The 25,296-nt window shown below is 41.5% G+C and overlaps 1 protein-coding gene across 3 annotated transcripts in view; it reads left to right on the top strand.

Annotated features, from left to right (window-relative positions):
* The window catches only part of VGLL4 (vestigial like family member 4), a 153,228-nt gene that overhangs the window by 36,188 nt on the left and 91,744 nt on the right, over positions 1 to 25,296 (top strand). The window lies entirely within an intron of this gene.

The following is a 25,296-nucleotide window of genomic DNA, read 5'->3' on the forward strand; positions in this document are numbered from 1 at the left end:
CTTACGTCATGCTGTCCTTGGGGGTCAGGGCTGGTGATAGAGGGAATATTGTGGTAATATAATATTAGGAAGGTGATAATACAGTATTTGTGGAAAGTATTATGTTTATGTTGTAGATGTCTAAAAAACTCTCAAGTAGACGGATTTGTGTAGCTAACGAATGGCCGCTGGCTGAGGACACAGGACCATGTTGTTGATAGCTTGTTGAGAGATTGTTTGTTTTCATCCTCAGGTTAGTTCAGGTTAATCTGAAAATGCCCTGTTTGGTTTTCGTTTCGTTTTGTTTTTTTGTATGGATGGGATATAGGTAACTGGGATTCCACGATTCCTTCTTTCCAAACCTATTAGTTCTTATTTGGAATTGGACTTCCTGTTCATGCTTACTGATAATTATTTGTCATTAAGTGGGCACCGAGAACCTAGAGGCAGGCGTTCGCCCCTCAGCCTGTTTTGTTGAGGCCTCTGAAGATAGAGTCAGTTGCTAATGCCTAAAAGCTGAGCATTCTTTCCATCCCAACCTTTTCCTATCTCCCCCAAGGTTTTTTTCTCTTTTCCTTGACTGGACCTCAGGTCATGGCTTATTATCTGTCATTGATCCATGAAAAGGTCAACTCTGGTTTATCTGTTTATTACATTGTATTGCCATTTTCTGTCCCCATAAGCAGCCATCCCGGTGGATTTAATGTGTCTGTTTGTGACCTGCAACTTGTTTCTCTTTTTCCCTTTTCCCTTTGAGTCACTCATTCATCTATTTTGTGTGGAACATCTGCTCTGTGTTTGTCACTCTTTTGGGTACTGGGACACAGCAAAGAACAATCCAGAAACGCTTCTCTGATGGAGTTACAAGGAGCTTTCAACTTTCTTTGGGGATGCCTCTTTTAATTGCCTCCAATATAAAATAGAAGTATATAATTAAATAATACATGAATATCTTGACTGAAGTACCGTGGTCTTTGTTCATATTTTGAAAAGTTAGTTGCATACTGTAATTTTTTCTGAGAAATTCAACTTGAATTCTTGTAGTTATGAATGATCCTTCACTGATTGTCTTTTGCTCTGGTTGATCAATCGTACTCAATAAAAAAAGATTTTCTCCTGTTGCTGAATAGCAGAAATTTGCTGTGGAACCTGGCCTGGTGGAAAAGATGAGGGAGAATTTTGCTGTTTTATATTCAGTTCTGTCAGTAGCTGGCATAAGTATTCAGTGTGAGGTCTGCCCTTTCCTTTTCAGGTAAGGTAAAGAGCTCAGCCTTCTCTTTTTTCCTTTCATAGAATTTTGTTGTTGTTGGTGGTGACTTCTAAGGTAAATGTTTACAAATAGCTTTTATTTCTCAAATTGGCTGCCTCTGCCTCCCTGCGGAGTATTTAAAAATGCACAGATGAGAAAGCCAGAAGACTCAATTTCAATAGCAGCGTGGCTTTGAGAGAGTCACTTAATGTCTTTGGTTCTGTGTCCTCACCTGTCAAATGAAGAGCCTGGAGAAAGCTGTTTGAAAGTCTCTGTTGCTGTGGCAAGAATTTTAGCAAAGTCTCAGCAAGGGAGTGATGAATAGAGCTCAGGATGCATGTGTCATTACCTTACAGAAGTTTGACAGGTGATGTTTGCACAAGTTTTGGCTTGCAAACCTGTGTCTTTGCCGGAAGACTTGTGGGAAATTGTGAGGAATTTGCCGAGGATATTGCTCCAGAGATAGTGATAAATAAGAGAATGAAGATGTTTTTCAAAGTAAGAAAATGGAGTTGCCTGGGTGGCTCAGTCGGTTAAGCGTCCAACTCTTGGTTTTGGCTCAGGTCATGATCTCAGGGTCGAGAGATGGAGCCCCGCATCGGGCTCCACTCTCAGCGTGGAGTCTGCTTGGATTTCTCTCTCCCGCTCTCTCTTCACCTCCCCCCTCCCTGCCCCTGCTCTCCTCCCCTCTAAAATAAGTAAATCTTTTTTTTTAAAAATTAGAAAATAATAGGAAAGTAGAATTTACAACAAGGAAAAAAAACCCACTAAACAGAAGCATATGCTTTCTTCTTGAGCTATTTTAATGCTGAGTGTACCGTCTTTAGAAAGTCAAATTATTGCCTGGGTGTCTGCAAATATCTTTGCATCCTGAATTCATTTGAAGTTGACCTTCTGTACTTAAATTCTAGTTTTGTTGTTAAATAGAGTTTGTGCTTTGCAAAGAGGACCCCTGATTGCCCTCTCTCTGGGATGATGATTTGAAGTAACCACAAACTTTCAGAAAGTCCAAAAGTTCTTGGTTTACTAATTCCATTAGTCTAAGGCATAATACTGTGTGCCATTGGGAAGCTTGAAGAATTTAGAGAAAGAGGGAGAGGTTGGTAAAAGGGTTCAAACTTTCAGCTATTAGATGAATAAGGTCTGAGGTTCTAATGTAAAGAATGCTGACTAGAGTTGATAACACTGCACTGTAAAATTGAATTTGCTAAGATAAGTTAAATGTTCTCACCTAAGTAAATAAATAAACAAGTAATGTGATGCATGTGTTAGTTAACTAGATGGGGAAATCCTTTCACAATGAATATGTATATCAACACACCATGATGTACATTTAAAATATCTTATAATTTTATATGTTAGTCATACGTCAATAAAGCTGAAATAAAAAAACAAACCCAAAAGAATTTAGAAAAGTTGCCAGGAAAAAAGGCTTCCTCTGCTTTGTAGGAGATAAGCAGATGGCAAAAGGGATTTTATCTACCTGGCAAGCAAGAGCAGTAGAGATTTGGAAGTTTTGTGACACATTTTAATGACAGGGTAGAACAGGAAGTGAAAATTGAAACAAGGATGAAGTTAATAAAAAAATAATAATTGGATTGGTATCAAGAACTTTGCTAGAATTTTAGCCAAATTTCCTATTCTTTTTTGAAAAAATGCTAGGCATTTTGAAAACCTATTTTTAAGAGGCGTGTGGCTGGGATCCTGGGCTTTGAGCCAGGGTCTGGCTTTGTGGAATTTTCCCAGTTGAAATAAAAAAAAAATGAATTTTTAGATTATATATTCTCAAAATGAGCCCCTTTAGGAAGCCTGTTGCTGCAGAGAGTATGTTCTCTACCTCTTTGCTGCTCCGCTGTGGTCTGTGGTGTCACCTGGGGGCTGGTTAGAAAAGCAGTTGTAGTCCTTCCAGCAGAACTGCAGATGGAGAAGAGGCATTGTGAGCAGACCCCCAGTGAGTCCCGTGCACTCTAAAATTGGAGAGGCACAGCTCTACCCCATGGTAAAACTGTTCTCTGTGTTTTTATATTTTCTTTCTTATTTTGGGGAGGTGGGGAGAGGGAGGAGACTCAGTTTTCCTTCCCAGCTATATTGAGCTGTAATTGGCAAATAAAATTGTACATATTTAAAGTGTACAACATGATTTGATACATTGTCAAATGATTACCACAATTAAGTGAATTAACACACCCATCACCTCATATCATTATCACTTTTAAAATTTTTTCACATTTTCTTAATTGACCTGTCAAAACTGTAATGCAGTACTTTTCCTGCAAAGAAAAGTTTGGTAGGTTTATCGAAATGCCTCATTACTTCCTGAAAACAGCATTTGTGCTTGAGACCGGACTGTAATCTTCCTAAGGACAGGGACTCCTGCTGGGGCTACTTGTCTTCACTCCACCCTCTTCACACCGTGCAGGATACAGCTCTCCTCCCCGTCAGTGGGCACCAAGGGCAATGGCAGAGGTCACTGTAGAAGCTCTTTTTATATTTATTTTTATCTAAAAGAGAAGGTGAGCTTTATTAATATGTAATATTATAGATATTGATGATGTTACTTACATATAATTTAGCAACGAATATACATACTTGAGGTACGAATGTTGAAAAGCTTTTAAAGATGGCTACTTGATTAAATGAAATCCCAAATAGTAACCGTGTGTACACATCCTAAAAGGGCCCACAGGATTCGGGAAAATTATCACATGCTCTGTCTCCGGAGTTGAAGGTATTTGAACATGATAGCATTTTTAGCCGGAAGGAACCTAAGATTTCCTTATTTTACATATGAAGAAACTGAGGTCCAGACAGCAGAGATACTCTTCAAAGATCCTGACATTAGGAATTAGGACAAGGGTTTCCCACGTTGTGCTTTGGTTTTCTTTTCATTGTTCCTTTGCCTTCTAAATGTCTTCTAAGGTATCGAGAGGTTCCCTTGAGGTCCTCAGAGGCCAAAGATGTGGGTAGGAGGAGGAAGGATGATATAGGAAGGGGTTCTGGTAGCCTGTCTCTGATCTGAATATTTTTGCTTTTATCTGTTAGAGAAACAGAGAGACTCCTGCTTTTATACATAATGCGTTCTTGCAAACACGTAGTCTTTTTTTTTTTTTTTTAAAGATTTTATTTATTTATTAGAGAGAGAGCACAAGCAGGGGGAGCAGCAGGGAGAGGGAGAAGCAGACTCCCCACTGAGCAGGGAGCCCAGTGTGGGGCTCTATCCCAGGACCCCAGGATCATGACCTGAACTGAAGGCAGATGCTCAACTGACTGAGGTACCCAGGCGTCCCTCAGTTTCCTTTTCTGACAAACTCCCAGGTGTTGCTGGTACTGCTGGTGGCCTCACTTTAGTAGCAAGGGGAGAGTGGATCTGATCATTTTAATAAGGAAGTTTCCAGGAACAATAGTAAGCATGGTGCATTTGGAAATCTAAGAGGCTATGTTTTGGATTCAGAAGATGAGACTAAAGCTGTTTTAATGTTTAAAATTCTGTCTCCTTGGTCATTTTTTTGGTTGTTTTTTGTTTGCTTGTTTTTGTTTATGTCTTAAAGAAATGAATTACTCCCTGTGGCTTAGGTAGGAATTTGAAATCCTCATGAAATATGTCGGAAGGGTTCTCTATTTGTAAGGAGACTTTGTTAATTGCAGAATGAAGAAAATGCAATCCAGGTGGTAATGGTATTTAGAGAGTTTAAGAGGAAGTGCCTTTTGAAAAAATTATTAATGTGCTGACTTTGGTATTTGGTCCTTTTCCATTGTCTTTTCCATTCGTTTGTGATACAACAAATACTGTGGCCCTTCTGTGTGAAAATGTGGTGCACCACGTCTGTGTGCACTGGTACTACCCAGAATTATATAAAGTTACGTAAAGTGAATCAAATAGGTCCTAAATGATTATGTAGTCTAATAGGGGAGATAAAGCAAGCAGATTAATGGTAAATCGTATATACTGTAGTGAGTGTGTGGTATATATAGATATATAAATAGGGTATGTCACTTTTTATCTTTAGATCGGGTAGACTGACATACCATAAAAACAAGACTGATAACATGTTATGTAAATTCAGGGAGAAAGATAAGGGAAGATTACCAGGAAACTCACCAGCCTGATTTTGTTCCATGTTAGCTGTCAGAGGAAGCCCAAGCTGTGCAGCATGCCTTTCCAAGTCACACTCGTCTGGCCTCAGCCAGCGAGGACAAGTGAAGATTAGAGCCTTCGTTTGGGACTTAGTGAACTTGAGAGGCTGCAGGAGACGAAGCACATGTGTCAGGGATGCCCTTTGAAATAGCAGACTGTGGTCCTAAGAGAGTCAGGCTAGAGATGGAAATCTGTGTGCTCTTTACTTTCAAGGGATTGTTGTGTGATGTGATTTAAAATTGCCGAGTGAAAGGCTGTTGAGACAGAAGAAGAAATAAAGGAGGGGAGGGTGGAACTTTGCAGAAGATGAGCATCGAGGTGTGTTGAATGAGAAAGTGAAACTAGGGAAGGAATCGGGAAGGCAGGAGAACAACACAGAGTTAGAGAGAGGAACTTCCTCAGGGAAGGGGAGTTAGTTTCTGCTGCAGAGAAGTTACTAAGAGTGAGAACTGAGGAATGTATTATTAGTGATTTATGAGAACAAATACATTTCTTAAAAATGTATAAGACTAGAGTGGGAATAAGTAAAACTATGTAATAAGTAAAACTGTTAACATTTTGTAAGTGACTGACTATTGCAGTGAATTTATTTGTAAGTTGGGTGTTTTATGGAGCCTTAGAAGCCTTTAGGTTTATAGGTCTCTATAGAAGACCTTTTATAGCTTACAGTCTTCTTGGCTCTGGATTCCAAGCCTGATTTTAGTGTTTCAGTAGTAGTTATACCAAATATGCATTTAAAAAGTTTTTATATGGAGGCCAAAATGCTTAGAGTCATTCTTGACTATCTTTCTCTCACATCTCACAGAAAGTCCACCAGCAAATTGTGTTGCATCTACCTTCAAATGTAATGCCTGAATTACTGTGGAAGCTTCCCAGTTGCTGTCAACTACAACTATCCCCCTTCAGTCTGTTCTCAACTCTCTTGCTAGAGCGATTCTTTCAAAATGTAAATCAGACCCGCCCCCTGGCTGGCTCAGTCGGTGGAGCATGCAACTCTTGATCTCCTGGTTGAGTTCAAGTCCCACGTTGGGCGGTCACGGAGCTTACTTTAAAAAAATGTAAATCAGATTATGTCACTCCTTTGTTCGAAACCCTTCCAGTGGCTTTCCCTCTCATGCTGAGATAAGAGCTGGTATTATGCTAAGAGAAATAACTCAATCAGGAAAAGACAATTATCATATGATCTCACTCATATGTGGAATTTAAGAAAAAAAAAACCAGAGGATCATAGGGGAAGAGAGGAAAAAATAAAACAAGATGAACCCAGAGAGGGAGACAAACCATAAGAGAATCTTAATCATAAGAAACAAACTGAGGGTTGCTGGAGGGAAGGGTGATGGGGGGATGGGGTAACTGGATGATGGACCTTAAGGAAGGCATGTGATGTAATGAGCACTGGGTGTTATATAAGACTGATGAATCACAGACCCATACCTCTGAAACCAGTAATACATTATATGTTAATTAATTGAATTAAAATTTAAAAGAATTTTTTTAAAAAGATTTTTTATTTTATTTATTTGACAGAGACAGCCAGCGAGAGAGGGAACACAAGCAGGGGGAGTGGGAGAGGAAGAAGCAGGCTCCTAGCAGAGGAGCCTGATGTGGGGCTCGATCCCAGAACGCTGGGATCACGCCCTGAGCCAAAGGCAGACGCTTAATGACTGCGCCACCCAGGCGCCCCAAAATTTAAAAGAATTTTTAAAAAAATTTCAAAGAGGCCCTCAACACAAGGGTTTGTAAAAATAAGAAAAAAATTACAAATAAATAAATAAAAATTTGAAGAAAAAAAAAAAAACCCCTGATGCTCTTATATAACCTCTGAGGCAAGCTGGCCTCACTACTCCTGGAAACATGCCCCCCCTACTGTCCCCACCCCAGGACCTTTGCACTTGTTCCTTCAGCAGAGAATGATCTTCCTTCAGATATCCTTGTGGATTGTTCCTTCCCTTCCTTCCTATCTTTACTTAAATGCATCTTCTCAGAGCAGCCTTCCTTGCCCCCGCCTATTCCCCATCTGTGACTCGACTTCATGTTTCTGCTTTATTTTTATCTAATTTGTGTGTCACATACATTGGAATGTATGATCAACAAGAGCAGAATTTTTGTCTTATTTTACTTACTATAGAATTTCCAGTGCCTAGAATGGTGCCTGGCACGTGGTGGGTGATCAATAAATACGAGCTGAATGAAGGAATACCACCTTGTCCTTCCCCAGACTGGTGGTATTCTGGTACGGACGTGGTTAGTCACCGTGGCGCATGGACAGGACTTGGCTTTCTTTAAGGGGCGCGATCGGGTAAAGGATCTCCTTCCTCCACAGCTGCTCAGTCAGCTCCCTCTGCCCACTCAGAAGTTACTCATCCTCTAGCTTGTGGGCTGGCAGCATGGTGTAAATTGGCTCTGGCAAAGTTAGAGATGCATGCAGGCATGTTGGGATTTGAATATGGTGAAAGTTTTAGAGTAAGTGAGGACATTAAAATCTCTGGTAAGCAAGGTTTGGAACTTTGTTTTGGAATTAATCAAAGTTATCAAAAAATGAACTAGAGACATTGAAGGAAATCTCCGGGAGTGACTACAAAATCTCCAAAAGGAGCTATGTTATGTCCTGTAGGAAATGTGGGAAGATGCTGTCCTGCTTGGAGGAAGAAGAGAATGGGAACATACTTGGGCTAATTGGGGTGTCAGGGTTTTTTGTTTTTTTGTTTTTTGTTTTTCCTGAGAGAGAATTCTATGAGCTGCTGTAGGCATTTGGGGCTGGTAGACTTTCATTTTGGACAAATCTCAAGGGTTAACATCTATTCTTACCTACTTCTTTCTGGTGAGATATTTAGTTCCAGAACTATGTTCTCTCTGAGGAAATTGTTTCCAGTAATAATTCTTGACAAGTCTGCCTCTCTCACCAAAGTCTAGACTAGTGTCTCTTTTATGTGTAAAGCATCTTACCTCTGGGGTATATCAGAAACCCGTGGAGGAGGGTTTTCTGTTTTTTGTTTTTTTTTTAAAACAAATGACTCTGTGTGTGTGTGTGTGTGTGTGTGTGTGTGTGTGTGTATGTGTGTAGCTATACATATCTTCAGAGATTTTAATGCAGTAAACGTCTGTGACGCCTGAACAAGAGACAAGTGACAGAAGTTAAACCAATAGTAGAGATTTAAAAAATGATACAAGCTTACGGTCATTTGCTTTTTGCTTATTTGTTAAAAATTAGAAAATATGTACAAAATAATAACAAAAACTACCTGAAGTCCTTCCTTCTGCCTACAAGATGACTTATTAGTTTTAGTGTGTAGGCTTCAAACAATTTTCCATACAAATATATAATACATCACAAAAATAAAATAATATGTAATAATATTTATGTATTATTAGCTAGATATACAATTTTTTATATGTACTATGTATATAAAACAAAAATGGAATCACACATAAACAGAACTGGAGTAAAACCATGTGTATTGCCTACTCTTTTCACTTAGACTTACTGTGAACATTTCTCCATATCACTAAATATAGATCGACATCATTTTACTTCTTTAATTAAAAAAAAATTTTAAAGCTTTTTTATTTTTTAGAGAGAGCGAGAGCGAGCAGGAGGGGTAGAGGGAGAGGGAAAGAGATAATGTTGAGCAGGTTCCATGCCCAGTGTGGAGCCCGATGCAGGGCTCAGTGTCACGACCCTGAGATCATGACCTGAGCCAGAACCAAGAGTCGGACGCTTACCCTTAACCCACTGAGCCACCCGGTGCCCCCACATCGTCATTTTAAATGACTACATCATGTAGATGTACTGTGATTTATTCTGTTAGTTTATAAGTTCAGGTTGTTCTCAGTTTTTTTATTATAAATAATGCGGTCATGTGTATTTTGGATATATATGTGTTTCTGTGTTAGGGAGGTTTTTTTTAAGGTGCTTTGCTAGATATGTGAGAGGTATAATCATTTTTCTTCAAATAAAATACTAAGGCACATCGCAGGTTTTTTTTGATTTGTGAATGTTATATGGGCATTATTACTAGGGTGGGGAATTACTAAGAGAATCTACATCTGTTTAGCTGTATTTTAAAGAATATATTGGAAAAAAGACGTAAAGTTGGGATTGTCTTCGAAAATTGTAATAGATGGTTACTAGTTATTACTGTATATTGGCTTGAGTTCGTCACCTGCTTTATACACAGCCTTGGGCTGAGATGATTGATCTTCCTATTGATGACCTGGCTTAAAGGGTTCAGGGACGCCAAAGGAAGGCTGAGCTGTAGTTCTTCCTGTGCTCTGCTCTGAGTGTTTATTTAAATGCTTGTTGTTCCATGATGGTCTTCCATATGATCGAAAAATAGTTATCTATAAGGGGTAACTCAGTTAACCAGAGCTTTTAATTAATATTCTGTTTCTCCCAGACTTCAAATAAATAGGGGTTTACTGCAGTTGCTTCTTGTATGTACCCTGAATAGTTAAGCCTATATATGCCCGTGTCACTGAGTTTAGATATTTAGGTATTTTAGATTGACAAGAAGTTAAAATGTTTATCTTGATGAGATAATAGCAATTTAAAGGAGTCTGTTTCTAAATGTGATTGTACCATAGTTTTACTTGGCAAAATTCCACGAGCAAATAGAATTTCAATTATCAGGTAATTTACTCTCTGGATTCTGATGCATAGAATTTCTCTGTTCAGACAGGTCCTACCAGTTCTAATTTTCCCAAACACATTTTGAAACTTACCTGGTAAATAGTTTGTGGTGCTGTGTGGTGTCTTTGTTTTGTCTTTGCTTTGTCTTGGTTTATTTCACTTGCTCCTGGGAGCAAGGAGCAAGGAATCTAAAGGAGGGAGGGAATTAAGGGGACATAATCTAAAACGGAAGAAGCAGAAGAAAGTAAGGTCTCAAAAGTATAGAAGGATCGGATTGTAGGAAGCAGTAATCTGTTCTGTTGGCCAGTTCTTTCCTGAAATACTGTGTTTGGTTGTACACCATTTCTAAAGGAGGGTCAGTAATAAACTCCATTCCCGTGAGGAAGGAACAGAATGGAGCAGAATGATTCGGGGTTAAAACTGAGAAACGTGTTGAAGGAGCTAGGGTTATTTAATCCAGAGAGAGGTCCGAAAGTGAGACAGAAGAACTGGTTTCTACATGACAAATATTCTTGTTTTAGCTAAGGCATTAGCTTATCCAGTATCGTTCCAGTGGGTCTAACTGGGATCTATGGGCAGAAATTACAGGAATTGATTTCAGTTCACCGGAAATAAGAAATGTCTAACAGTAAGAGTTGTCTATCAGTGGAAGAAAAAGCTCCCAGGTGGGATGCTGAGTTCTCCACATCTGGAGCTGAGGGGGCCACCATCTGCTGGTCTTCCATAGAGTGATTTCTTCAACCCTAGTGAGGAGGTGAGATTTAGGTAACCCCCAGATCCTTTCCAACTCTGAGATGTTTTGGTGTTATACATAGGTCACTGAAATGCTCAAACCAAATGATTAGCCATTGAAGTCTATTTAGTTAAAAAACATTTAAATGCTTTTCTATTGAGACTTCCGATGTCTGTGCAGCCACAGCCTGGCTGCCCCTGCTATGACTCAACCACTTGCCTGAGCATGGGTCATGGGTCACATCCCAGTGCTATTAACATCCTTCTCCAATCAAAAGTCTCTTTAAAAAATTAAAAAAAAATCTTAAAATTCTTTTTTATTATTTTTAAATTTTTATTATTTTTTTGAAATTTTATTTATTTATTAGCGAGTGAGAGAGAGCATGAGCTGGGGGAGAGCAGATGGAGAGGGAGAAGCAGACTCCCCACTGAGCAGGGAGCCCGATGTGGGGCTCGATCCCAGGATCGTGGGATCATGACCTGAGCCAAAGGCAGACGCTTAACCAGCTGAGCCACCCAGGTGCCCCAAGAAAAAAATCTTTATTAAGATACTTGAGGATGTAGATTTACAAAAGAGAATATCTCAGTATAAACATTATATCACTGCATTAATTTATTTAACAATGAAAAAATCACAATCCATTTTTTAAGACATTGATGATAGAAAGAAGACACCGACTGGAAGACTGAGTGTATGATTTCTGCAATTTGTCTAACTGACCTTTTCACCTAAAGGCGTACACATTTATTTACTAGGTGACTCATCACAGCATTGAGTGTAAAAGTAAAAAATATGATAGTGAATAACGTTCTTCAGTAGGTATTTTTTTTCAGTTGTGGTAACAGCAGGCAACATGCAACCTACCCTTTTAACACATTTTTTAAGCGAGTTTTTATTTTTTTATTTAATTTGAGCATGAGCCCATGCAAGCGGGAGGGACAGAGAGAGAATCTCAAGCAGACTCCCTACTGAGTGTGGAGCCTGACGTGGGGCTCGATCTCACATCCCTGAGATATGACTGAGCCGAAACCAAGAGTTGGACACTTAACTGACTGAGCCACCCAGGTGCCCTCCCTCTTGACCCAGCGTTAAGTGAACACAACAGTGTTGTGAACTAGAGATACCATGTGGGACAGCGGAGCCCTAGAGCTTGAACTCGACTTGTAGAACTGATGCTGTGTGTCTGTTGAACAGCAACTCCCCGCTTCCCTGTTGCCCTGGCCCCTGGCAACCAACCTTCTCCTCTTTCCACGAGTTTGACTGTTTTAGATTCCTCATTAAGTGGAATCATCTGGTATTTGTCCCTCTGTGACTGGCTTGCTTCACTTAGCACAGTGCCCTCCAGGTCCATCCATGTTGCATGTGGCAGGGTTTCCTCCCTTTTTAAGGCTGAATAATACTCCATTACACACATATACTGTGCTTTCTGACTACATTAAAGAAATAGAAGAGAAGGAACTGGTATAAAAAACAAAAACCATTTATAGATTAAGATGGTGGTAGTCTGGGTGAATTTTTACCTTTTGTACTATGAAGCTACTAATTATGCAACTTTTTTCGAAAGTCTTATATATGTTATGTATGGTATATTTTATTGTAGCTGTTAAGATCTCCATATTCAAGGTAAATATGAACTTGGGTCATATAGGTTCCTAAGGGTAGGATTTCCTCAGTGTTCAGGAAGTTTTAAATAGCCAGCTGGAGTGATGTGCGCTCTGGGTGTTACTGGTAACCTGTCACTACACAAACTCTGTTGTTCAATCCCAGGTCTCTGGTTCTGGACCCAGGTTCTCAGCTGTCATTACTGCCAGCTCTAAGTTTAATCTGTCCGTAATGCTTGACAGTTGGAAAGGATTATAGCACACTTCTGGTCCAACCCCTTTATTTTATAAGTGAGAGTGCTAAGCTTCAGAAAGAGGAGGGGGCTCCCTTGTGCAGGGAGCTGGATGTAGACTTGGAACCAGAACCCAGGTCTTCAGATTCCTAACTTTGTGCTCTTTTATTATCTCTCTGCAAAAGTAGTAAATTGGACTGTGGTTGCCTTCCTTCCAGGGATTGGTCTGTGTCCAGCTACTCTCCCTTTTGGAGCTGTTGAGATGGAATTTATGCTTACAACAAAATGGAAAAAGAAGTGGCAAATGTGTTCTCTTACATTAGTGTTTAGCACAGAGAAATGAAATCCATCATTTTGCTAATCCCAGAAATAATGATATATAAAGACATAGTGTATAATGACAGAGCTGTCCAAATTCTTCAGCATAATTTTTTTTTAATCAAGTACTGCTAATTTAATTTTGAAACCTGAGAATTAAGCAGTATGAGTTAGTTGTGATTTCCACTTCCTTTTCCTTTTGCTTCTTTCCCGGCTTATTCTGTATTCTAGACTGATTCAGCCATTGTTTTTATTATATGACTCCCTCCATCTCTCCAAAAGGAACCAATGGCGAGTCTTCACTACTGTATGTTACTGTGCAGAGTCAAGTCTGATTTAGTGGTGGTCCTTATCCTCTGGCCCCTTTTATCTTTTCAGGTATACATACTTTTTTTTCTTTTTCTTTTTTTTAAAGATTTTATTTATTTATTCGACAGAGATAGAGACAGCCAGCGAGAGAGGGAACACAAGCAGGGGGAGTGGGAGAGGAAGAAGCAGGCTCCTAGCAGTGGAGCCCGATGTGGGGCTCGATCCCATAACACCGGGATCACGCCCTGAGCCGAAGGCAGACGCTTAACCGCTGTGCCACCCAGGCGCCCCATCAGGTATACATAGTTTCTGCTGACCATTTCCTAAACTCATGGCTCATGTCATTTAGGTAGCCTGAACATTTTTTTCCTCCTGCTTTTTGTTTATCCAGCTTTTACTTGTCCCTTGTCTAAAACCTCCTAACTACTTTGCATGATTCTCCTCTTGTAGTTACAAAATAATTCTTTATTTCTCAGTTTGATTATAAAATGTTTAGAGAAAAAAAAATTCAGTCAATGAAGAAAATCTCTCCCATCTCAAGTTCCTAGTTTTTCTAAGGTAACCACTGGTAGGTTTCTTTAGTAGCCTTCTCAGGCTTTTTGCATCAGGGTCACAAAATGGCTGCCATATCTCCAGGTATTACATGTGCATTCCAACAGTAAGTCAGGAAAGGGAGAAAAAAGGGTCTCATAAGACCAAACTGGCCTTTTTATTAAGAAAAGCAGAAGTTTGGGGCGCCTGGGTGGCTCAGTCTTTAAGCATCTGCCTTCGGCTCAGGGCGTGATCCCGGAGTTCTGGGATCGAGCCCCACGTCAGGCTCTTCCGCTATGAGCCTGCTTCTTCCTCTCCCACTCCCCCTGCTTGTGTTCCCTCTCTCGCTGGCTGTCTCTCTCTCTGTCAAATAAATAAATAAAAAATCTTTAAAAAAGAAAGAAAGAAAGAAAAAGAAAGAAAGAAGAGCAAAAGCTTTCCTGGAAGTCCAAAGTAGACTTGTGTTTATGTCTCATTGGCCAGGTCTGTGTTCTCTGGCTACTCCTAGCTATAAGAAACTTTGGAATTGAGTATTTCGTTTTCCTAGCCCCTCTAGTGGAGTAATAGGGAGAAGGGAGTTGGGTGTGTGTTTTGAGTTAGCCATCAGCTCGTGTCTGCACCACACAAAATATTATTTCATACTGGATTTTTATAACAGTTTACTTTATAACAAGCCACTTTACTATAGTCTGTTGTTTTGAATAATTTTTCAGTTTTTTTTTTTTTTTGGCTTCCCAGTGTGTTATTTTAAAATTAAGGAAAATTCTGCCTTTTCTATTTCAGTTGTTTTTTAATCTCATCAAGAAGCTTTCAGTTCCAAGTAATGGAACTCATTTTAAACTCGTTTTGATTCTTTCCATTACTTGGAACTGAAAGTCCAAAGGTAGGGTGGGCTTCAGGGGCAGTGAGGTTCAAAGGTTCCTGGTGTTACCAGTTTCTGGCTTCATTTCCCAATGATTTTCTTGAATATGTGGCTTTGTCCTTGGGTCAGTCTCCTCTGTAGTCGCAGCATGGCTCCATCATGTGAGCCAGAGAAGACTGTCTCTTCCAGTAGCTCTCTTAGCTTCTTTCCAGAAAGCCTACAGCAAACATGTGCAAGGCATATTCTCATCCTTGAACCAACTCCTGTGATTTCCTGAAGCCTGTCCTTCATAAACCTAATTGGGTTTTCATCCACGTCTGTTTCTTTTATTGCTTTTTTTTCTTTTTTAAAAAGATTTTATTTATTTATTTGACAGAGAGAGACAGTGAGAGAGGGAGCACAAGCAGGGGGAAGGGCAGAGGGAGAAGTAGACTCCCCACTGAGCAGGGAGCCCAATGTGGGGCTCAGTCCCGGGACCCTGGGATCAGGACCTGAGCTGAAGGCAGACGCTTAATGACTGAGCCACCCAGGTGCCCCTCTTTTATTGCTTTTTATGTTGCATCCATTTCTGTCACAGCCTAATTTTTCTTTTCAGTTCCTTTCCTGAACTTTGCTACTTTCTTTTCATCTCCTTGTGTGGTCATACTGTTTCTTAAAAATAAAGCTCTTACTTCAGAGGGCTAATGCCTTTTCTTCTTTTTTTTGGGTAAATCTCTTAGAGAAATACTGGTTTATAACTTTGAAAATTCTTGCAGCATAATTTACCTGGCGTGTTTTCTTGAACACCTTGTTACTTGTAATGTTTCTTTGCTTTTTTTTTTTTTTAAATTATTTTTTAAAAATAGGCTCCACGCCCAGCATGGAGCCCAATGCTGGGCTTGAACTCACGACCCTGAGATCCAGACCTGAGCTGAGATCAAGAGTCCCACGCTTAACCAACTGAGCCACCCAGGCATCCTTTCTTTGCTGCTTTTATCTTGCATCATTCGGTGATGGTTCCTTTCTCATTATTACTCAGTTTTAAATGGGGCTTGTTCTTTCTGGGGTAGCAGTTTGCTGGATGATGGGGAGTGGGGCGTATTTGGGGAGGGTGCTGGTGCTAGAGGCAGCTTGACTTTCAGTCTGTTGCCTCCCAGCACTTTGTTACTGGCACTCTGTCCTGAGGGCATTTCTTCTCTCCAGCAGAGCAGGAATTTGGACTGGCCCACGAAGCCCTAATGCCCAGGTCCTTCTTATTTAGTGTTTGAATAGATGAACAAGCAGGTATATGTATTCATTTTTGTGAGGACGTTTGTGTATGACAGTTTCGCTGTTTGGTCCCACAGCTGCCCTGATGAAACTGAATCGTACGATGGGCCGTTGTTGTTTGGTGCTCTGTGTTCTTTACTTTTTTTTTTTTTTTATGATTTATTTATTTATTTTAGAGAGAGAGAGAGAGAGAGAGAGCACGCCTGCAAGCATGGGGCTGGGAGAGGGGCAGAGAGAGTCTTAAGCAGACTTCACCTGGGGCTTGATCTCACCACCCTGAGATCTCATGACGTGAACTGAAATCTAGAGTCAGGCGCCTAAGCGACTGAGCCACTCAGGCAACCTTGGAGTTCTGTGTTCTTGATCTAAAATGGAAACAAAGCTGAAATGAAAGTTCAGTTAACATAAAGCTTGAGTCTTAGGCTCTCAAAGTTTTTTTAATTTTTAGAACTAAATGTAAATGATTTTTCACTGGCATTTCGTATGCCCAGGTCCCCAAAGAGATAGATACATTTTTTAAACCTATAACATCATTCATACAAAAAAAAAAAAATCCTACTGGGATCGAGATATGCTGAAATGTGCAAGATGAGACTCAAATTTTGAAATAGGAATATTTCAGAATTTGAAGAACCAGTATACTTTATAGTACAAAAGAAATAATTTTCTTTTTTTTTTTTAAGATTTTATTTATTTTTATTTGCCAGAGGGAGAGAGAGTGTACAAGCAGGGGGAGTTGCAGAGGGAGAGGGAGAAGCAGGCTCCCCGCGGAGCAGGGAGCCGGTGCGGGACTTGATCCCAGGACCCTGGGATCATGACCTGAGGCGAAGGCAGACGCTTAACCGACTGAGCCACCCAGGCGTCCCCAAAGGAAAGAATTTTCATAGTGAATAGAAATTCAATAGAAGGGAAAAGAATCTGGCATCTGTTGGGTACCTGCTGGTATGAGCACCGGTCTGTTTCAGAGTAAATAAGGGAAGAGGTTGGCTCTCAGGGAGTACTTGCGTCTGTACGGGAGATAAAACCATGCGGGATTATAACAGGCTGTATTCAATGCCATGATAGAAGGGGTGGCATCCCAGGAGAGTGATCGGTCTTTTGAGGGTGCTGGCATTATCCCCGTTTTTCAAAGATGGGGGGCTAGATCGGAGGCTTTACGTAATACACCTGCACTCACATAGCTACTCTGTGACAGAACCAGGGTTGGAACCTGCTTCTGACTAGCTCCCAGCCTCTAGGATTGCACATTTTAAATATTTCAATATTTTAAGATAGTTTTGCCCCGATTAATCCCTTCAAGTTCACTTAATGTGTCTATGGAAAACTCACGGAGCTCTATCAAATATTCTATTTTGTTTGTGTCTTAGGAAATACTGTTGGGAATGCCTTGAGTCTCAAACTTGCTTTGAAATTTTGTTCTTGTGAGGGCCTAGGCAAATGCCGCTTTCTTTATGAAGCCACACTTACGTCCCTTCAGAAAATAGGATCTCTACCCCTTTGTTTCCTATTGTCTGTTTGTAGTTCTCCTTGTTTGTCCTCTGGTATAAGCTCTTCAAGGACAGGGACCCTGTCTTCTAGACCAGCGGAGTGGTACTAGCATTAACGTGGTGCTGTGGCCATATTTTTATGGATGTCTTGCTTGCCATATGTCTAGGGCCCCAAAGACAAAGTAAACAGTACTTGGAGGCAGGAAGATTGTATCCGTGCTGGGTAGATTTTCACCTCTTCTGTGATCCTGGGCAGGATAAATTTGTACCTGAGGCTTGGAGGGTAGGGCTCAGGTGTATATGGGCAGTCTTGTTGGATGTGTCTGCTTCTGGGGCTCAGCAACACTCTTTTATCAACAACAGAAATTCTGGGTGTCTCTATGTAGTGTCTTCTAGCAACAGCCAAATAGCACTGTCTCAGGTCAGGTCTTGAAATATTTTCCCATTCATGTACTGAGTGCACGCAGTAGGCATTTCACTCCTTTATCACTGCGTATTAGGCAAGTTCTTCAGAGTCTCTTATCTTTTTGTTCCTTTTTAGCTAAGTGTTCGTTTATGAGTGAGAATTGAAGGCTTGATTTTTCTTTCATGAAGATGAGTGGGCCCCATGCCAGGTGAATAAAAAGAAAGGTCTAGAAAGAGTTCATGTATTCCTTTTCACTGTGGCCTTCCCAGTTCATTAAAATTGGCAGCTGGTTCTTTAATTAATCATGATATTAAAGCAACAAACACACTACAGTGCTCTGTCAGAAGGGGATTGGAAGGTTTGCTTAAACATGAGAAAGAAAGCTTCTTATTTACGTGTCAGCCTTCCAAAGGAAGATATATTGGTGTACCTTTCCTTGGTGGTTCCAGGCCAAACTAGAAGTGTTTTAGCCTGCTCTTTGGAAGCAGCTGTACTTTTAGAGTAGCTATAAATAAAATATGGCCATTTGGTTATTTGTGCGGAAAGTAGACGGCACTGAGTGTGCAGGTGCAAAGGTGTATTTTCTCATGTTTCTCCCTCTTTAAAACTTGTTTTACTGGGAAAACGGAGAAGAGAGAGCAGGAAGAATCATTTATTTTGATGCCATGTAAATTGGCATTACTACAACAAGGATCATAATTTTCTTCTTGGCAGCCTGTACCACAGGGCTGTTAGCACAGATATCCTGTAACAGGAGTCCTTGAACAGGAGAATTTCAAAGAACACGGATAGTCACTCAAAAGTAATAGGATTATGCGTGAAACTTTTTTTTTAATATTTTATTTATTTATTTGAGAGAGAGAGTGAGAAAGAGAGAGAACATGAGCAGGGAGAGTGGGAGAGAGAGAAGCAGACTCCCCCCCCCCCCCCCAGCAGAGAGCCTGACGTGGGGCTCAGTCCTGGGACTCCGGGATCATGACCCGAGCCGAAGGCAGACACTTAACCGACTGAGCCACCGAGGCACCCCTATACATGAAACTTTTATGGGTGAACTGGTTGGGCTCCTTAACCCTCTAGTAACTAGCTAGAACTAAGCTAAACCTAGAAGTAAAGACAATCAAGAATTTTAGATCTTTTCATTCTTACTGAGCTGAAAAACCAGATCCCCTCTAGGTAGCAGACGTCTTGCCTGCACGTTCTCCACAAGAAGTGTAGAACTTTTGATTACTTTAAGACCCCTTGCTGTTATTGTTGTTACTGTTAATTCAAACCATCAGGAAAATGAGCTAAACAATTTTCTTCATGCCCGTTGTTAAGGTAAAAATGTGTGTGTGTGTGTGTGTGTTTCTCTCTCTCTTTTTTTTTTTTGCCCTGGGAGGTACAGTGTGCTCTCTCTTTCCACATGCCTTCAGTCAGTAAAACCAAAGAAAAACCACCCATAAACCCAGCCAAAACAGCCCTCTCTAAATAATAAATATTGCTGTTTATTATATAAAACGTGAAATTCTGTCTTGAGATTGAAAATGAACATGGCAGCCTATGGTTGGGTAGGGGTGAGGGGTAAAACGGAAGGGAGGAATTATCTGGAGCCCTAGAATTTTAAGGCTGAGTCATGCACCATGGAGGTTGAAGAAAGGATGTTGTCTATTAAAGTGGGACTATGTATAGTACATTAGAAAGAGGAAATGAGGCTTGGGGAAATATGTTAGTAAATGTGGTGCATTTTGTGTGAAGTCAAGAGAATAAATCTGCTCTAGTATTAGATTCCGTTTTTATTTTTATTTTATTTTTTAAAAGATTGTATTTATTTATTTGAGTGAGAAACAGAAAGAGCACGGGGGGGGGGGCGGACAGAGAGTGAGGGAGAAGCAGGCTCCCCGCTGAGCAGGGAGCCTAATGTGCGACTCCATCCTGGGACCCCCGGATCAGGACCTGAGCTGAAGGCAGATGCTTAACCTACTGAGCCACCCAGATGCCCCTAGACCCCTGTTTTTAATGCAGTCTACAGGATAGGCTTTTGTTTCATCTAAATAATGGATAAGTAGTCAATGTGATTTTTAAATATTTGACAACTTTTAGGATAAATATACTTAATTTAACTGAGCATGCCTCACGATCATATTTTTAAAATAAAAAAAAACAAACAAACGGTGTGCGGATGCCTTCGCAGGTCCACGGCCGTCTCAAATTACTTTTCCCTCCTCAGGACACACAGAGGAGCTTTGCGGCGGGGCATTCCTGGACTCTCCTTGCAGAAGTCCGCAGAGGTCTAAGTAAGCGTAAGGAAACTGCCAACCGGCAAGAAGATGACCTTTGTTCCCGCGTTTTTATAGGTGTTTCCGTTTGAAGTTCTTTGGGAGTAGGGAGCGGGCAGGGCCGGCTCACTGTCTGAACAGGCTTCGCTTCTCCTCACGGGATACCAAGAAACTCCTCACCCGTGGGAAGAATGGCAGTACTTCCCTGCATTCGTACGTGCGTTGGAGGTTGTGCAGTGCCGTAATAGCCGTTGCTCTCTGGGTCCTGGACAGCCCTGGGTTATGGGCAAGGGAAGTTCTAGCATACGCCTTTTGCAGACAAGGAAATTAAGGCTGGGCGATGGAGAATTCCCTGGGGACCAGGAACCTGACTTTTCTGACTCCAAGTCCAGTGCTTTTTGATTTTTTAATTTTTATTACTGGAAAGCCAGTCTGAGATTGCAGAGTGGAAAAGGTAGGCTCATCATTGCTACCAGTTTCCAGTTTTACCTTGTTTTTCCTCCTTCGCCTCCCCATTCCTGACTTCCTCTGCGGATAGCCATGTTGCCCTATAGCCCTTCCTCCTTGGCTTAATCCTTAATTCTTTTTTTTTTTTTTTAAAGATTTTATTTATTTATTTGACAGAGAGAGAGACAGCCAGCGATAGAGGGAACACAAGCAGGGGGAGTGGGAGAGGGAGAAGCAGGCTCCCAGCGAGGGAACCCGATGTGGGGCTCGATCCCATAACATCAGGATCACGCCCTGAGCCGAAGGCAGACGCTTAATGACTGAGCCACCCAGGCGCCCCCAAGTCCTTAATTCTTAGACCCTCTTCTCCCTTCCCTAGGGTCTCATTCCCTCCCCAGGGCTGTGGTTTACTGTTCTTGGGGCCACAGTAGTCCATGCTTCTCTGGGAGGCTGGAATGTCGCTAGTCTTCTAAGCCTGGTTAGAAACCTAGTTCTTTATTGATCAGCTACCAGGTGCCTGGCGTTGTGTAGGTGCTGGGGAAACAATGATAAGACTAGAAGGGAGATGGACATTAATCAGAGGAGCATATGAACGTGACCTTACAGCTGTCTGAGACCTCCTAGGGAAGGTTAATGGTGCTGTGAGTGCTACGGATTGACCGTCACCGGCCTTGACTAGACACACACACTGTGGAAATGCTGCTCTGCCCCTCCGGTGAACGCCCGCTCTCATTTCCGGGACCCCTCACACACGACATACCCTTACCCATGTGCGGAGAAGCAGAAAAGCCTGGTGTGTCCATTTCTAGTATTAAAACAGTTGAGTATTGGCAGTTACTGAATCTCTAGTTTTATTCTGGCTACTGAGTATCAGTGGTTGAAGAAGACAGGCTGAGAATGTGGGGATTCATTTGTTTTTTCCGTGGAAAGCAAGACGCAATGTGTAAATTCAAATGATGGGGTTCACAGTCCAACTTCCCAGTGGGAAGGAAGTTGAGCCTTGCCTAAGGTTGGCTCACGTCGCCCCCTAGTCCTGCCCAGGAGTAAGTCATTGGGATATCCTTGAACTCTGGAGAGTGTGGAAGGTAAGGGGTTTCCTCAGCCAGGTGCTTTACTAAATTCAGCTCAGTATCTACAGTGCAGAGCTCCTGAACCGCAAGGAGAGGGGCACGTGTGAAAATTACATAGGGAGCTATTTTCAAACTGTACCGAGTGCACTGTTTCATGGGCATAAATTCAAAATATATCTTTCTGGGCCCCACGGTCTCCACCCCAGATTTACTAAATCACCTTCTAGATACAGGGCCTGGGCGTCCATGGCTTTGTGTCTCCCGGGTGATTGTGATACGTGTCCAGGATTGAAACCTGCTCCTCTAGTTGATGGTGGCCCTAAGGCTGTGATGTCCTCACTAATGGAAGCATCATTGAAAACACCCAACGGATGATTGACAGGGCAATGTGTACAAATCCATCCTTGGAAAAATTTGATTGTGTGGTGAAAAGAATTTGATGATATTGACTGTTGTTTAACTTAATTGAATATTTGCAACAACAACCTTTTTATTCTACTTTGGACTGTAGTTGGGTGAAAAAAATAAAATCTGAACCATCCGCTTGCTTTATGAAGACTCTGTCTTCCCTCATGAGGGTTTAGGTCAGTAATCCAAGGAACTTTAAATGCCTGCTGCTAGAGGCACTGGGGCATATACAAAGGAAAAATAAGACACGATCTAGCTTCAAAGAGATCACAGTGTGGTGAGGAAGATGGATTTGTTTAAAAGTTTAAAGGTACGGTTCTTACAGGTGTGTCTTAATCTTAACATTGCAAATGATCTGGTTTTCATACCCAGTTAAAAAAAAAATTTTTTTTTTTAAAGATTTTGCTTATTTATTCAACAGAGATAGAGACAGCCAGCGAGAGAGGGAACACAAGCAGGGGAGAGGAAGAAGCAGGCTCATAGCAGAAGAGCCTGATGTGGGGCTCGATCCCATAATGCCGGGATCACGCCCTGAGCCGAAGGCAGACGCTTAACCGCTGTGCCACCCAGGCGCCCCCCCCCCAATTTTTTTTTTGGTAGAGATTTTATTAATTTATTTGAGAGAGAGAGTGTGCACACAAGTGGGGGGAGGGGCAGAAGGAGAAACAGACTCCTCACTGAGCAGAATCCCGGGATCCTGACCTGAGCTGGAGGCAGACGCTTAACAGACTGAGCCATGCATGTGCCCCTCATACTGTGTTTATTCTGTTGCTTTTTGCAGATCTGATGTGAAACTTGTCCCTTGCAAGTTAATAATCCTTGTGGACTTTACAAACTCCTCTTATTTTTAGTTACAAGTAAGACTTGGGTGTGGTGGAAAAGCACAGCTTCAGATGCAGAGCGGCCACTGTTGGTGTGAGTTTGTACAAGCCACTTAGCCTGGCTGGTATTTGTTTCCTCATCTGTAAAACCGTGATCGGCCCTGATAGCATTGTTGTGGGGATTAAAAAAGAAACCAGGTCTGTGAAAGAGCCTAACGCTATGCCATGTACCGTGCCCAACACCTAGTACTGTCCTTTGTCTTTTATCCCTTCGTTTTTAGGGGGAAAGTAACATCTTGAGACAGTAGGAAATTGACCTCTTGAGTTGTACCAGCCACTGATTATATGGCTAAGGAGAAAAATTCTAATAATGGTTTGCTGAAACGAGGGTTTCTTGATAATGACATTGTTGCCATTTCGGTCTAGCTAGTTCTTCGTTGTGGGGGGCTGTCCTGTGTATTGTAGCACGTTTAGCATATTGCTGGCCTCCATCCACTGCTAAATGCCAACAGCACCCCCAAGTTGTGACAACCAGCCATCACCAAATGTCCCCCAGATTGGGGGGAAGCAAAATTGCTCTGGTTGAGAGGCGGTGTCCTAGACTATTCCCCCTCTGTTCTGTGTGGCGGGTCCCGTCTCTTTGCTTCTTACAAGCATTTAGGAGTTTTACTGTTGGTCAGAGAAGTACAAAGTAAAACCACGGTGTGGCTGCTCCGTGCTTATCAGAGTAGTGGGGCTGAGAAAGGTAGAGGAGTGTCGGCAAGGATGTGGAGCAACCTGAAATCCCATACGTTGCTGGCAGGACTCTGTAACTGGTGCCACTGCTTTGTTGTCATTATGTGTCAACTACAGTGGGAAAGATAAAAATGTAAAGCTGCAAAAAAATAAAGTCGGAGGACACACAATGTCTGATTTCAAGACTTACCAAAACAACAACAATAAAACCCAGCTATATGCTCATCAAAGACATGCATTAGAAGATTTGTAGCAGACATATTATGATCGCCTCCAAATAAAAGCTGCCTAAATGCCCAGCAACAGTAGGGCGATGGAATGCTATACAACCATGAAAAGGAATGATTTTTAAGCTACACTTAAAAATAAGGAAACCCTGGGTGCCTGGCTGGCTCAGTTGGTTGAGTATCCAGCTCTTGATTTGGACTCAGGTCATGATCTCAGGGTCATGAGATCGAGTCCCACGACGGGCTCCACCCTCAGCATAGAGTCTGCCTAAGATTCTCTTTCCCTCTCTCAGCCCCTCCCCCTGTTTGCATGTTCTCTCTCTCTCTACACTTGATCTTAGGCAAAAGGCTGAGAAGCGATTCTCTCTCTCTCAAATAAATAAAATCTTAAACAAAAATAAGGGCAATACTCATAAAGTTGAGTGGAAGAATCTAGTCACAGAAGAGTATATGACATATTATTCTGTTTCTGTGAAGTGGTCAAACTAGTTTATGCTGTGAAAGGTTAGGATATTAGTTACCCTATGGAACACAAGGCAGGGGAGCATTAAAATCCTCTTTTAAAATACCTGGTGTGGGGTCTGTTTTCTGGACAGGATCCTAGCTGGTTGAATGGGTGAATCTGGAGGTAGAAAAATGCTGCATACTGAAGTACCGTGAAGGCAGATCGAACTATTACTTGAAGATGGGCCAGACATTGGGACTGTTGGTGGTCTTAGCCCTTCAAATGTTCAGATGTTGGGGACTTTTCCTCCATTGGATTTCTTCTCTGATTTTTACCATGGAAGGCAGTTCTAGCCAGCCTTGAAGGAATACGTCTGTGGATGATTATGATTTGTGAGAATGTGAATATCAGAATAATATTTTATTTGTGAAGCTTCTTTGGATGGGATTTATTGAACCTAAGTTGTTTTTAGTAATGCAAACCTCTAAAATAAAAGTTTGTTTGCAATAAAAACATTTGTGTTGTCAAACATATAAGGTCCTAGTGGTAAAACTAATAAGGTATGGTGTTTTGCAAGTAATTTCTCCTTCCTTGGGAATGCTGATTGATTCAGTTCCTTCTCCCAGTACTGATTTATTCCAATTTAAGACAACAATCCTAAGATGGTAGCTAATTTATTATGGCGATCACTTGGTAATGTATGTAAATGTCAATTCACTATGTGGTACACCCAAAACCAATATAGTATTGTATATCCACTATGTTTCAAAATATATATAAAATATAAAACAGTACTTTATTATTATTATTTTTAAAGATTTTATTTATTCGACAGAGAGACATCCAGCGAGAGAGGGAACACAAGCAGGGGGAGTGGGAGAGGAAGAAGCAGGCTCTCAGCAGAGCCTGATGTGGGGCTCGATCCCAGGACTCCGGGATCACGCTCTGAGCTGAAGGCAGACACTTAACAACTGAGCCACCCAGGCGCCCCTAAAACAGTACTTTAAAATACAGTTTGTGGGGCGCCTGGGTGGCACAGCGGTTAAGCGTCTGCCTTTGGCTCAGGGCGCGATCCCAGCATTATGGGATCGAGCCCCACATCAGGCTCCTTCACTATGAGCCTGCTTCTTCCTCTCCCACTCCCCCTGCTTGTGTTCCCTCTCTCAC

This window comes from Ursus americanus, chromosome 14, assembly GCF_024610735.1.
Source record: "Ursus americanus isolate L20-20 chromosome 14, mUrsAme1.1.p, whole genome shotgun sequence".
Classification (NCBI taxonomy): Eukaryota; Metazoa; Chordata; class Mammalia; order Carnivora; family Ursidae; genus Ursus; species Ursus americanus.